Source organism: Crocodylus siamensis, chromosome 1, assembly GCF_052110815.1.
Source record: "Crocodylus siamensis isolate JL-2025a chromosome 1, ASM5211081v1, whole genome shotgun sequence".
In the NCBI taxonomy this organism is placed as follows: Eukaryota; Metazoa; Chordata; order Crocodylia; family Crocodylidae; genus Crocodylus; species Crocodylus siamensis.
The window spans coordinates 199297645-199313307 of record NC_143395.1 but is presented as its reverse complement, the minus strand read 5'-3'; positions in this window follow the sequence as shown (position 1 = coordinate 199313307).

Here is a 15663-nt window from a genome sequence, read left to right as displayed (position 1 = left end):
GATGGACCCCACCCCCAGGCCCACCTGCCACTGGAAGCGGGAGGATGAAGACAGGGAAATGCCCAGGGTGGAGGGCGGGGAGGTGGCTCTGCTGCTTGCTCCTAGGGAAGGCAGCGGAACCTATTCTTTCCAGGCAGCCCCAGCTGGGTCCCCCCAGGCCACTTCCTGCGCAGCCCCCTCCCCTGCAGGGTCCCCCAGTGCCCGCAGCTGTGGTATCCCAACCCACAGCCAGGTACAAATTTAAATATTTACAAATTTACATATTTAAATATTTGCACATGTAAATATGTAAAATAGATTGTTTCTATACCCGGTCTGCCAAAATTCTTTGCGTGAATTTGCCAGTCTGCAGTATGAAAAAGGTTGGGAACCACTGTGCTAAAGCACAGGACTCCATTAGACCTAGCAGAGCTATCCAAGAGGAGCCAGCAAACAGTACCAAACTAGGGTCGGGGGAGGTGGTGAGACAGGCCATCAGAAGTCACTGCCCCATACTGGTGATGGAGAGCAAGCTACTGAACAGCTCACTGATCATGATGTCAAAGATGGGTGCTGGTGTACAGAGCTTCATGAGCCACTGACCACTGAACAATTTTTGCCATGCCACTTGGCAGGCACCACTGGGTAGGTATGCCCATGGGCATCAGCCTAGCCTCAGTGGTGTCTGTGCGAACTGAGGCAGGACTTCCAGGTAAGAGGAAGGCAGCTGATTATATTTTTCCTGCAACAAAGGGGAAGGTCATGGGAAAGGCAGTCCAGGGCCACGCTGCAGCAACTTCTAAGCAGGTGCTATGAATAGAACATTAGCTTGAAGGCAGAGAAGCTGAAACTAAGGTCTTTCAGGAAGAGACTGAAAGTCTTCATGAGACATGGAATAGCCTGTAGGTTACGGCACTCACCTAGGTTGGAGGTGTGAATTTAAATCTCCTCACACAGAAAAGGGTCTTAAATCTGGGTTTCCCCACATCTCAGGTAAATGCTCTAATGGTTGAGCTACTGGAGAAGAAGGCAGTATATTCACCTCTGTTGTCCTGTCTGTGCAGAACCTGATCTCCTAAGCATGCTCTGAGAGCAGCTACTAAACTGAGCCCTGCTCCCAAGGCAGGAGAAACAATCTGTGTGGGCATGACAGCATTTAGGTGCATCAGTCCTTTTGTGTATCTCCCCTTGGGAGCACATTCACAGAAGTATTTAGGTGCCTGGCTTTCCACTGGAGTCAGTAGGTGTTAGGCACCAAAAGCCTTTAAGAAATTGAGTCTTTGTGTCTAGGGCCACCCACAAAGTACTTCCTTTATCTGTAAAAGGTATCACTTGGGAACCAAGAGTTCTAGTTTTTTTGTATGTCTTCCTTTCTCAGACCAACACGGCTGCCAAATACACCCCTGAAACATGGAAGATGCTGAATTTTAGCCGATTTTGGATTTTAAACTTCATTGCCGAACAAGAAAGATTTTTTACCTCCATGCCTACCATCTGACACTTCCAGGGAACGAATTCTACCTGATCTACACATCAAAGAGCTACTCAGCACAGCTCACAAAGACACTCTCATGGACGCAGAGGGACAGCCTTCTATCTTCAGCTCCCCCTGTGCAAAAATGAAGTTTACTTCCTCCCTGTGGGGACTTGTTATCATCTTGTACTATCTGTACTTTTCCCGGAGCCTGATGAAGGGACTTTGATCCCAAAAGCTTGCAGAAAAGGACAATTTGCTTTTGATTTCCCAGTTGGTCTAATAAAAGGTAACCAAGAGTTCTAGTTTTTTGTATGCATTCCTTTATCTGTTGCATTGAATTTGTATGAACCAGGTAGCCCAGAGGGCAAAGCCTGCTTCTCATTCTGTATCTGTGCCATACTGAGTGGCACAGGCCCAGATCTCAGTTGAGGCTGATGCAGAAACATAGGACATGCGTACACCATAGCTGCAGAGTGGTCAGTCATGTATCTGAGCAAATCAGCCTCACCCCGACCCCAAACTCTGGTCTTGCTTTATATGTGCCAACCCCAGAATTTAGGCAGCTGAGATTGCCCAGAGGACACCTCCACACACACTGCATCAAGAGAAATTTGGATGCTTATCTTGCTGGGATGCTATGACCCCAGCTGACTTCCTGCCCCTCAGGCTGGGGGCTGGACTCGATGATCTTCTGAGGTCCCTTCTGGCCCCAATGTCTATGAAATCTATGAAAGATCTAGACTTCAGGTGTGCTTGAGTGGCAGCTTGGGTGCCCTTGGAGCATCCTACCCACCTCATTCCCAGGGCTGATTGGTGCAGAAGGTATGGCACATTTCCTCAGCGGCAAGATGGAGTATCTTGCTATTGGGATGTAGGCATGCCCTTAGCAAAGCTGCCCTGGAATACAAAGGCAGCAACCCACAGCAATTTCTAAATTGTCCCCAGGCATCTATTCAGCTCTGATGATATTAGCTCTCCCCATAGCTTGGGTGGGACCTTATGGAGCTTAGTTACTGAATAGATGCCTTGTGCTTTAAGGTGCCTCCGAATGTTAGTTATTAACCTATTTGTGTTTAAAATGCACCAGTTCAAAGCCACACTTCATTGTTTTATCTGCGAAACACTCTCCTTATTCTACACTGCTCTCTAGGCCAGGCCTGAGGCAAAGCCCATTGAAGTCAAATGTAGATACTTCCCGTGGCCTCAGCAGGGCTCAGGATCCTTTTTGCTATCCCTGCGTACATTCACCTTAGATAACTTGCTGTAGAGCCCACACCCGCTGCAGCATGCAGCGTCACCCTGCAGTGTTCAGAAGTGCGGCATCCTGGGCTAGCACAGAAGCCTCCTGTGTTTCCTCAGCTCACCCCTGCAAAATGGAAAAACCTGATGTACAGAGTGTTCATCAAACTTAGTCCTCCCCCTTGTCCGCCAGGGGATCACGTCACCACAAAAAGAGCCTGTGTGGCAGCCACAGTGTGCGCTGCTCGGACAGGAGTCATAAAGCTCCTTTAAGCTGCTCGGCACAAAGCGGAGTCTGTTCCTGCACAGGCTGGTGGGTTCTCCATCTCCCTCCCTCCACCAGGCACTGAGAAGTGAGTCATCTTAGATCCACAGTGCTGCCAGGGTTGGACCAACAAGAGGGCCAGACTGGCAGGAGCGGGGGAGAGGAAGAAATATATGTGTCTGCTTGGTAACTAACGGACATCTGTAAATAGAAGACAGCTGCTGTCTGTGATGTTAGCTGGAGGCATCACTATATAATGCCACAAAGCGTCTCTCTCTCCCCCAGTTTGGATATAGATTCCCTTGGTCAAGAATATTTTTTTCTGTGAAAAATGACTATTTTTGACAAAGGATTTTTTTTTGTGAAAAAGGTCTAATTCTGCCAGTATTTGGAGGGGAGGGACTTCATCCATGCTATTTTTCTATTTCATTAGAAAAAGCCCCAAAAGCTTGAAAGAAAATCTTTTGATAAAAAAAAAATCTTTCTCTCATCATTTTTTCATAGGGAGGGGGGGAGAGGGGAATGAAATCACTGTCCAGCCAATAGGATTCATGGGCCTTGTGGTGTTTAATATTTTCTTAAAGGCTCAGCTCCTTGAGTCAGCTTCCAATTAAATAAAAAGCTTCTGGCTTTTATGGCTGTGGAGAAAAATCCTGGAAACGTCAACCTCCAGGTTCAAACACCAGAAGGCAAATTGCTAGTATGGTTTTCTTTTACCTCCAGTAATTTTTTAACCAAGTCTCCTTATTTGGAGACTCATGATTTTTTAACTTTTGCAATGATGATACCATGTCCCTGAGCAATTGACTTTTCAAAGGATTGGAAAGGAGTCAGTCAGCTCCTCCAAGAGGCATAATCTTGAAAAGGCCCTTGTGTCGATGGTCTCTGGGAGGTGAGGGGTGAGCTGCTGCAGGAGGAAAGAAAGGCCTGACCTGTAAAAGAGAGCCCTGCAGCAAACAGCCTGCCCTGTGCGTGGGATGAGTGCCCTACTGTGGGAGGCCTGTCCAGTCCATTGGCAAGATTTCCTGTCATGGGAGACCTGTCCCATGGTGGGAAATGTCATGCTGGGGGAAGGGGTGGGGAGAAGAAGGGGGCACATCACACAGGGAGCACATCACACGGTGTGCCAGCAGTTGGCCTGCGAGGCTCTGCAACTAACTTGATGTGAAATTAAGCCTTTGGCAGCCCTGATGCAAAAGAGTTCCCTCAATACTTCCAAATTTCAGCTCCCTTCTGCTTCTTTGGCAACTCCAACCAAATCCCATCCAGTTCATTTTCCCAACCTGTAAAATGATGCACAGGATTCAGCAGTGAGCTGATGGCTATGAATCAATGGGTGGGAGTGGTGGGCAGGGAGGACTTCTCCAAATGAGTGTCTTATTTCAGTTTTGCAAGAGGTTTTCCAGAGGGACCAATAGGGAGAAAAGTGTTAAATGTTACAAGATCTGATTTCACCCTGGGGCTGATCCAAAACCTTTTGGAGTCAGTGGAAAAAATTCCCAAAGGCTTCAGCAAGTTTTGGATCAATTCCTTTAAATTGGCCTTGCCAAAGGAAGCACAAGCCAGGATCGTACTGAAAAGCAAAGATAAAATGCAAAAGGCAAGCAGAGGGAAGTAGACAAAGCGGATGGGTGGAAGTAGATGTCAGAAAAATGATTGAGACAAAGCTGATTAAGAGCAGGAGCCATCAAACAGGAGTGGCAGAGTGGCTAATAAAGGTAGAAATCTACAGAAGGTAGCAGCACAGTGGCCCATTTCATCGTGCTCAGATCTCTGCATGGAGAGAGCTTCTTGCTGTGAAACGCATGCAGCGCGGCTCCCCAGAGAGCCACAGATCTAAACCTGGAGCACAGAAACTGCTTTTGGACAACACAAGGTTTCTTCAAAGTGTTCCCTGGGCTGGGAGCGGGGAATCACAGTGGGCCTCTACTCTGTGCAAGAGCACCACCAAGCAGGAGCCAGCAGCTGTCTCTGGGCAGCAGAGGCATAACATCCAGGGGCTGCACCCTTGGTGGCAGCCCCAGAAGAGGCAGCAGCTGGGGATGAACTAGCTGAGGCAGCAAGGCTAGCAGTGGTGGCAGCTGCCACTTACACCCCATAGTCACCCACTGCTTGTTACTCTAGTGCTGGGTAGTATTCACCAGCTACTGACAAAGAAAGCACGAAGTAAGATGCAGCCAGTCTGGCAGCTTTACCCAGGTTCAAATTATACTTTAACTCTTGTGGGGAAGGGAGAGGTCTGCAAAAAGAATTGAGCTGCCCATCACGATGCCCTAATAAAATCAGAGACTGCCCCAGGTTATGATTTTCAAATCTTACAGGGGGGCTCTCATCTCCTATGGTTGGGGCGCAAGCCCTCCTTAACTCCCCCCTAATTCGAACCCTGGTTTTACCCACGTCCTTTCACACCTCCTGGTGAAGTGAGTTTCAGTCCACAAAACCTTGTGCTTGCTGTCTGTTTGTCTATCTAATCTATATCTATTTAGGTTCATCTATAACAAGGGTGGGCAATTATTTGGGCTGGAGGGCCATTTAAGGAGTTTTGGTGAGCTTCTGTGGGCCGGGTCATTCCCTCCCTGCTCCCCACCTCTCCGCCCGCCCCTCTGCTCACCAAAACTCCCTAAGTAGCTCTGCCCTGAGGCCAAGCCATGTGTTGTCACTGCCTGTCAATCTGGGCCTTGTCCCAGGGTCTCCATGGCACACTGCAGGGAGGGTACGCTCAGCCGTGTGGCTGGATGGATCTACAGGTGGGTGGAGAGTGGTGTCTGACAGCAGGACAGGCAGGTGTGAGAGCAGGATCTTGGGAGCTTGCCCCTGCCCACGTAACCATAGCCCATAGCAGGGATGTGCAGGCAGCAGATCATGGCTCTGTCCCGAGTCTTGGTCCTGTGCTATCATCACCCAAGATCCCAAATGCTGCTCCCACCTGCCCTGCCTGCCTGGGTCCCAGGTCGGTCTCCATGGAGACTCCACCCGTCCGTTCACTCCATCTGATGCCCTTGGTGGTGGATGCAGGTCAAACCAGCTGGCATGCTTAGGCAGGAGGGCCAGGTCTGACAGTGGTGGCAACAATAGTGGCAGTAGCCAGAAGTAGCTGCTGCCACGAGAGCTGCCAAGTAGTGGAGTCCAGCTGCTGCACACCCAGGGATGATGGGACCAGCCACACATGCCATGACTCAGGCTGTCCCCCACACCAGGGCCAGGCAGGGCCAAGGAGCCCACTGCGGACTGGATAAAATTCCTTGGTGGACTGTATTTTGCCCACCCCTGGTCTACAAGGTACAAGTCCACCCTGCCCTCTACTTGACTTTAAACAAACGTGACTATATTGTCTCTCAGTTTCACACAGGCTAAGCAGTGGCTGGGTTCTGCAGGCCACCCCTGGGACTGCCCTGACTTAAATCTTTTTTTCCTCCCTCGTGTTTGAGCCCCTGATGTATGGAAAGACAGTAATCATTTCCCCTCTCAGCCTTCTTTTTACTCAGCTAAACCAACTAGTATCCCCTGGTGTCCTCTCCTATGATCAGCTCTCCACATGTCTAGCCCTTCACTGGGATTACTCCAGTTTGAGTTCACCTGTCTTGAAGATGAGGTCCCAGAACTGCATACAGTACTCCAGATGAGGTCTCTAGAGTGCCAGGGACAACAGCATTAGTGCTTCCCTCTCTCCACTGGAGCTACCTCTTTTAACATATCCTAGGATAGCATTTGTTTTTTTACCTGAGAGCATCACAAGAGCTTCTGGGGAATATTAACAGAACAGACTTATTCCTGGACATTTTTCAGGTACCCTGCTGGGCATAAGAGTAGCCTGAGGGTTGGCTTTTGGGGCCAAAAAAGTGCTTCTGTCATGCTGATGGGGTGCCAGAATTGAAGTGCTCCCTGCAGCCCCTCAGAATAAAGTTGTGAAACCAGGTCCTTGTACGGAAATACCTAGAAGGAAACTGAATTCTTGGGGTGACCCATGTAGATGAAGTTACAGCTAACCAGCCAGGATGGCTATTCAGCACAATTCCATTAAAGCTAGGCCAAAGGGTGAGTTCTGGGGAGCGGGAATTAGTCTGTTTGACTAGGAGATGCAGCCAGTGACAGACTGGATTAGCATGGCTGGTGTCTGAAAACATCTGGCTGGGGCAGAAATGATGAGCGGTCAATAAAAGACCAGGGGACTGACCTGACAGACGTATCTGCTGAAGGCAATGAAAACAAGCAATGAGACAGGTATGCAAGTGTGTTCTCCACCAAAAATAGAGAACGTAGGAGCAAAGATGGGGTGCCCATTAGATTGTGTGTAAGTATGTGAATGCGCCAGAGAACCAGCATCCCCCCATGTCAGATCCTCTAAGTGCATTGAGGAGCAATGAAAGCAAAGCTAAATCACAGGCTGTAGGATGCATCAATCAATCTCACCATACACACCCCCAACTGTAATTGGAAAATGCCAGAAAAAGACTCAAGGAGGTATGTTGACAACAAGGGACTACAATTCATAGCCAGTTTGGGGAAGCTGCCCAAATGGTAGCTATCCAGGATAAAATATCAGGAACAACATTTTTAGCAGCTTGGATTCCATCTGCCTAAAGTGACACCTGAAGATTATGAAAAAACTGCTGCTGTCAAACCCTCTGGATTGTCTCCACCAAATGCTTCTCAGATTTATGAATGAACCAGGGACAGTTCACTGGGTGGCAAGTAGTGAGAGCTGGACATCTCACACACTAAGATAACTTCATTTGTTTCCACAGAACATGGGAGGAACATCTGGTAGAAGTGGTCAGGATTTGAGTCAGGTTTTAAACTTGCAGGAAATAACTGTCACGTTGTGGTGCGTTGCATCACCTTCCTGGAACTGAATGACAAAGAGGAGAGATGGACATCTCAGTTCCAGGACCTGGAGTGTTATAAAGGATCAGGGTTCTTGTGGACCCAGCGGAGGCGTGTGGAGGTAGGTAGGCCTCTGCAGACCTGAGGGGATGGTTTTACAGAATTTCGGAGAATGAGAAGCCCCCTTATACCATTTAATTAGGAGTGAAATTGTTTGAATGGGGAAGAACCTCCAAAAAAAGCATTTGTGTAACTGAAGGAAAAATTAAACCATGCTCTGCTTAAATATCCCAATGCATCCCATCCACCATAGTAACCTGTCCCTAAGACTGAACAAATGATGAGCTTGCGGGTGGTGAACCAAATGAACAGCTGAGTCCTTCTGCCTCCCTGGGAGCATTTGCTGTTGCAAAAGATGAATTACACTCCCAGAGCTTCCCAAACAGCAGTTCCCAACTAACTTGCTTAGTGCCTGTTCTTTCACACTGAAATCCTTACAAGACTGCAATGCAGGAGAGGGCCAATTTAGCATACCCAAAAGAGTGAGAAAAAGGAAAGCAGGCTGGCTACTGTGGCAACACTTAGACTATTTTTAATATCCACCTAACTGGCCCACCTGCTGCCCTGAATCTGGCTCACTGCTGGTTTTTGTCCTCAAGATGTAGTCACTGTTATTTTTGTGATACCAGGAGCTGAAGACCTCAGGTGGAATCAAAAGCAGTCATCCTGAAGTGACATTAAAGTTAAAAAAAAGGGAAGGACTCTATTCCAGTTCAAGGTTACAATGAGCACAGAGAGTTAGATGGTGAAGAATTCACAGAACTCACCATCCACCCTTGGCTATCAACTAGATAGTCTGAAGGCATTACCATAATAAACCAGGCATTACCATAATAAACCTGGTAACTATTTACCCTCTAGCATCCCCTAGTGCATCACTTAAGAATGATTACTTAAAGGTAGATCAGTGATTTGAAAGTCTTTGGTGCAAGTTTTTTCTCATATTATATTGGAATGAACAGTATCTGGCACACAGGGCCCCAAACTCAGTGGAGATCCCTAAGTGCTGCATTGATACCACTACTAGTGTCAGGTGGGCAAAAAACAAGGCTGGAGTATTCAACCATGCTCAGGAGTTTGGGAGGATTTGGAAAAGCACAGCTGGAATCTGTTCCTGAATTCCCCTCCTCCCCCCACCCGCTCCCCAGAAAGTTGGCTGGAGCCCAGCTCTGAGAAGAAACATAATTTTTAATTTTGTTGTGCAATAACCTTTCCATCACTGATGTGGCTTGACAGAAGAGACACCACCCAGGTTCGCCTACAAGCATAAACTTTTTTTTTTCCATTGCTCGACCCCACAGTACTCAGAAAAGCTGGGATTATAGATTTAAAGCAACCCCGTTGCTCTTCTCCATGAGTCTTATGCTGCAGGTTGTCATTGATGTTCTCAAGAAGGAACATAGTTTTAGGATTTGGGCAAATTATGTTCCAACACAATCACATTTACGCAGAACTGAACCGTACCTCCCTTGGCTGTGATCTTCATAGAGAATCATGTATTCTCATACATCATACATCAAAAGTACATGGAAAGAAGGAATTGCAGCATTTACCCCTATATTGAGTCAGGTATCTTCCAAAAAGGCATTCAGTTCCGACCAAAAGAACAATACAGGGCCCAGAACCTCAAAGGTATCCAGCCACGTAAAGCTTCCTGAGATCATCTCTTAGATTTGAGGTCTTAGTCCCCTTGTCTGTACCTTTTCTTTCCTGCAGACATAGGATGCACCAAATAATTGAGCTACATCTTCCAAAGAACAGCACACCCTAAGATGAAGCAGTTGGATTTTCAAAATTACTTGGTCCCTAGCAGCAATCTTTGGGGAAAAAGATTAATCAGAAGAAGAGTGTGCAGGTCACATTAAGCATCCAGCCCTGTGCAAAAGGAGAAGACTTGTCTGTGAGCATTTGGGCCTGCATCCTGGCCGTCGTCTTTGCCCTGAGTTACATCCTGAGCCTTACTTGCTAAGCTGAAGAGCTTGCTTCATCAGTTACTGAATGGTGACCACAGGGAAGCTGTTTGTGTCATTCTCCAAGAACAGCTGTTCTCCCATTTTTTAAACAGAACTAACTGGTTTTGCAGATGGGCTAACTGAATGTCAATAGTCATATGAGCTATTTTAAGTCAGACATTTCCTTAATCTGAGCCAGTCAGCAGGATTAGAAACATCCCATCCCAACACGGTATTCTTCCCACTCACACAATGCTGCTTTGTTTTACAACAACCAGTGAGTTGAACACTAATTGTAATGGGCAGGCCCTGTGATATTATGGGTAAAACTCTACTGTGAAGCACAGCTGGTTCTCTTATTTCTTGGTTCTCTTCTTGATTCTGATGACAGTCTGTTAAACAGAAATCTCCATGGCTCTCTTTCTCCTCCTCCCATTTGTTTAGATGACAAACTTCTTGAGGAATGGCCTTGCTCTTGCTGTGTATCTCCAGCACCTAGTACTGTACTATGCCAGCCCATCTTGAACACACCTAATACTAATGAAGTAAGGAAAAATTATCCTCCTCCAACCTCTTCCCAGTTTAGCCTATATACTGGTGGTTAGGGTATGCTTCTGGCTGGTGCAATCTGGGTTCAGATGCCTCCAGGCAGAGGAGGTACTTGAACCTGGCTCTTCCACATCCTGGGTGAACATCATAACCACCTAGCTACTGTGTAAAAAGGGAGAGAGTGAATGAGCCCAAACTATACATGTAGTCCCAAAAAGATAATTTTCAGCTGACATGTTGGTAACATTTCATCTACAATTTATTTTCATCTCAAGTGTGGGTTGGGAAATTCAACCCAAACTATTGGCCAATTTCAAGTGAATCAAAACTGAATAAATGGACAGCCCATAAACACTGGCCCCACACTGAGTTCCCATCATTTTCCTTCACTGAGATATATGGGATATTGTCATACAAACTGTGCAGCCAATTTCACACAAATGTTTTATGTATATGCGCCTGCTTAGTTAGATAGTGCTGTCACTGATACATGTCATGAACTACACTGGCTCCACTACATCTAGTGCCTTCTTTGGCCAAGCCCTAGCAGGCCTGACTTGACTCAATAAAACTGTCCACTGCATCCTGCCATAGACAACCCATGCCACTTCAAACATTAGAGTGAAAGGGCTGTCTGTGTCCTTGCCAGAAAGAATGCATGAGTTCTTCTCTAGCCTTGGAAGCCAAGTAAGCCTGGGCCTGGCTAGTACTTAGATGGAGACCGATTAGGAGTTGGGTGTCCTAGGAACAAGTCAAGGAGTTGTGGTTGAACAGATGGTAAATATTCAAGGACAGACTCCAAGACCTTGTTTGGCCTCGCTATTGCTGGAGAGGTGATGCACAGGAGTCCAAAAAAACGCAGAGAGGGGATCCAAATTTTCATTTGTTATAAACTGTCTCCATGTCAACAAAGCAGATGAAGATATAGCCCAGAGGCTCTACATCCTCACTCACCAGTCTTGAAATTCAAGATTACATTGATTAAAACATTCAGCTTTCTTTTTTTTTTCCAGAAGTGAAAGTCCAACCAGACCTTGCTGACAGGTCACACTGAGCATTTCTAATTAATTTTAGATTCCCAATAAACCAATGAATAGAATCATTTTGCACCAGAAAGAAGGACCAGAAGCCTTTTTGATGGACCTGTAATAAGATCATCAAATTATTGGATTAAAAGCCCCCAAATCCAGTCCCCTGCCATGGAAAGACCACAGGGAGGAGGTAAGTTCGGCTCAAATGAGCTCAACAAGGTGCTTGTCCAGCCTCCTCTTGAACACCACCAGGGATGGTGACTGCACCACCTCTGCTGGGAGTGTGTTCCAGATTCTAGTTACCCTTATGGAAAAGAAGTTTTTCCTTATGTCTAGCCTAAACTTTTCCTTGACTAGCTTGTGCCCATTGGACCTCATCTTCCCAGGGGGTGCTTTTCTGAAAAGTTGCTCTCCCAGATCCTGGTGTTCTCCTTGACATATTTGTAGGCGGCTATCAAGTCACCCTCAGCCTTCTTTTACTCAGACTGAACAAACCCAGATCCCAAAGGCTCTCCTCATAAGGCCTATCCCCCAGGCCCTTGATCATGCAAGTGGCCCTTCTCTGCACCCTTTTGAGCTTGTCCACATCCTTCTTGAAGTGCAGTGCCCAGAACTGGACACAGTACTCCAGCTGTGGCCTCACCAATGTTGAATAGAGGGGGAGGAACACCTCTCTGGATCTGTTGGCAACACATCTGCTGATGCACTCCAGAGTTCTATTTGCTCTGTTGGTGACTTCATCACATTGGTGGCTCATATTCATCCTCTGGTCAATTGTCACCCCTAGGTCCCTTTTGGATGCAGTGCCAGCCAGTGGACCACCACCCATCATATAGGTATGATGAGGATTCTTCCTACCTAGATAAAGGACCTGGCACTTGTCCCTGTTGAACCTCATCTGATTGTGTTCAGCCCATAGGACCAGCCTGTCAATGTCATTCTTGATCTTTGCCTTGTCCTCGGATGTGCCAACTTGTCCCCACAGCTTGGTGTCATCTGCAAACTTAATTATTACGCTTTTCACTCCCTCATCCAGGTCATTGATAAAGATGTTAAAGAGCACAGGCCCAAGCACTGATCCCTGGGGGCCATCGCTGGAGACAGCCCTCCAGAATGAGGCCACCCCATCAATTACCACTCGCTGGGATTGGCTGCTGAGCCAGTAGCCAACCCACCTCACTGTGGTCCGCTCTAGCCCAGTACTCTCCAACTTAATTGGGAGGATTTCATGGGAAACAGTATCAAAGGCCTTGCTGAAATCTAGGTAGATGACATCCACTTCCTGTCCCATGTGCAGCTGGTTAGTTACCTGGTCATAAAAGGACACCAGATTTGTTTGGCATGACCTGCCCTCAACAAAGCCATGCTGGTTGTTTCTCAGTACCCCACCAGTTGCGAGCTTGTGGTTGATGGCCTCCTTGACAATTTTTTCAAAGATTTTTCCCAGGACCAGTCTATAGTTAGGTCATCCCTCTTTCCTTTCTTAAAGATGGGTACCACATTAGCCCTTTTCCAGTTGTTCAGGACCACTCCTGAGTTCCACGACTCTTCAGACAGCCTCACCAGAGGCTCTGCTATGATTTTGGCCAGTTCCTTCAGCACACTCAGATGCAGGTCATGTGTCCCAGCCAACTTGAAAACATCTGTGTGATCTAAGGGTATCTTCACCTGGTCGAGACTGATTTTATGTGGACTGCTGTCATCACTATATTTGCTGCGCCTCTGGACAGGTGATGAGTTTTCATCTGGTTTCAGGAATACTGATGTGAAGTAAGTATTAAGGAACACTGCCTTTTCACAGGGGTCAACTGTGGAGTTCCCCTCCATATTCAGTAGGGGTGCCACAGTGGAGCTTTATTTTTTTCTTGCTTCTTATGTACCTGTAGAGATTTTCCATGCATGCCTTGGCTTTCCTTGTCTCATGTCTGCAGACCCTGGCCACATGAGCGTATGTTTCTCTGCATGCTGAACTGTTTTTCCATTGCATGTATGCTTCTTTTTTTCTTTTTGAGAAGTTCCCTAATGTCCCTGTTGAGCCAGGCGGGTCTCTTGGCTTCTTTCCTTCTAGTTGACTGCATGGGGATGGCCTCTTTTTGAGCAGTGAGAATAGTCTCCTTAAGGAAGCTCCATCCTTCATGAGCTCCCAAGTCATTCAGTCGCTGGTTGCGAAGGGTCTTTCCAATTAGACTCCTGAGTTGTCCGAAGTCTGCCCTTTTGAAGTCTAGGACTTCTGTTCTGCTGGTAGAATCCCCAGCCTTATGGTGAATGGTTAATCTGATCAAATCATGACCACTGTCACCCAGGGCACCTCCAATCTTCAAGTCACCTACCTTGTCTTCCCCTTTGGTCAGCACCAAGTCCAGAGTGGCTTTACTCCTAATCAGCCCCTCCACAGCCTGTGTCAAGAACAGGTCATCTATAGTTGCCAAGAAGTTGGTTGATCTGCTGGAGCTGACTGAATGGTCTTCCCAGCAGATGTCAGGGTAGTTGAAATCACCCATGACAATCAAGTCTTTAGTACTTGCTGCTTCAGTCAGTTCCCTGGAGAATGCCTGGTCACTCTCCTCTTCTTGGTAGGGAGCCCTATAGTCAGAGATGACTAAGCAGGGTGCGGGGCCCAGGGCAAATCAGCCTGTGTGGGGCCCTGCCCCCAGACACAAGGAAGCTGGTGGCAGATTTGGGGGCCGGGGGGTGGAGGGAGGTGCCGAGCAGTTGGACGTGAAGCTGGTGGCAGCATGGAATCATAGTGGCCACTCCACCTAGCTCCGTGGAGCTCCCCAAAGCACAGGCCCCAGAGCAGTTGCTCTAGTTTGCCCCCGCTAGGGATGGCTCTGCCTATATCAGACTCCCAACATCAGGTCCCCTTCTCCTGAGCCCCCTTGTATCTTGACACAGAGGGTCTCAAGGGACTTCCCACTGCTGTCAAATGTAACCTGTAAGGGGGGAGGGGTACTGTTCTTTCATGCAGAGGGCCACCCCTCCACCCTTCTTCCCAACCCTGTCCTTCCTATAGATCCTGTAGCCCTCAATATCCACTACCCAGTCATATGTATCTTCCCACCAAGTCTCCTCAATCCAATGAGGTCAAATTCCTCATCTGCCAGAAGGAGTGCAAGTTCATCCTGTTTGTTGCCTATGCTTCTGGCATGCCCATAAAGACAGCTGAGCTTACACCAAGTTGTCTCAGGTTTTCTGTCCCTCTGCAAGTGTCTCTGGGTGTTGGTAGTTATCTGGATGTCCCCTACTAAATACCTTCCTCTGGGTCCTCTTGGTCAAAGGATTTATGCTCAGCAGTGGAATCTTCCCCCACTCCCCTGGGCTTGTCTCATTTAAAGCCCTCCTCAGCAAGCCTGCAATTCTCATGGAGAAGAGTTTCTTCCCTCTGCCTATGAGATAGATACCATATCTTGCATGCAGACTAGTGCCATTGAACTGCATACCAAGGTTGAAGAATCCAAAGCCAGCCTTTGGTTGACTTCTTCAATGCATTCCTCCCTCCAGTGGCCTCGGCCTCTAACTGGAAGGATTGAGGAGAAGACTACTTGTGCTCCTAGTTCCTTGGGCTTTGCCCCCATGGCCTTGTAATTCCTCATGTTTCTCCCAGGGTTGTTTCTCACCGTGTCATTGGTGTCCATGTGGACGAGGAGCAAGGGGTAGTGGTATGTGGGATGGACCAGTTTTGGAATCCTTGCTGTTACATCTTGGAACCTGGCTCCTGGAAGGCAGCAGACCTCTTGAGCAAAGGGGTCTGGATGACAGATGGTACCTTCTGTTCCTTGCAGCAGGGAGTCTCCTATAATAATCACCCTATGTTGCTGCTTTGGTGGCGGTGGCTTTTAAAGCAATTTGGAAGCCTACCATTGCCTTAATCACTATACTAAAATAAATTCTAAATACCTATACATTTTGGCATTTGATTTTGGGTTATCATAGAAAATCAGAGCTCTCCCTGCCCACTTCGCTCACAAGGATGTGGGTCCAGCTGTAACTGTTCCCCACCACTGCTTTGTGGCGCTGAGAAGTCCTGATATGCCTGTGCCCTGCCAATGCCATTGACCCTCACTCCCAAGCCACATACCCCGAGCCCTGCCGGTGCCCCTTACTCCCCACCCACAGCCCACTGCCCCCCCCCCCACAGCCCTGCTGGGGGGGGGCAGCTGCTGGGGCTATGGGGCCAGGGACCCAAGTCCACAGCCCCCTGCATCCCTGAAGCAGTACCCAAGCCCCAGCTGCTTCCCATGGGAGGTGGTGGCTATGCGGCAGAGCAGAGTACAGAGCTCAGCTTCC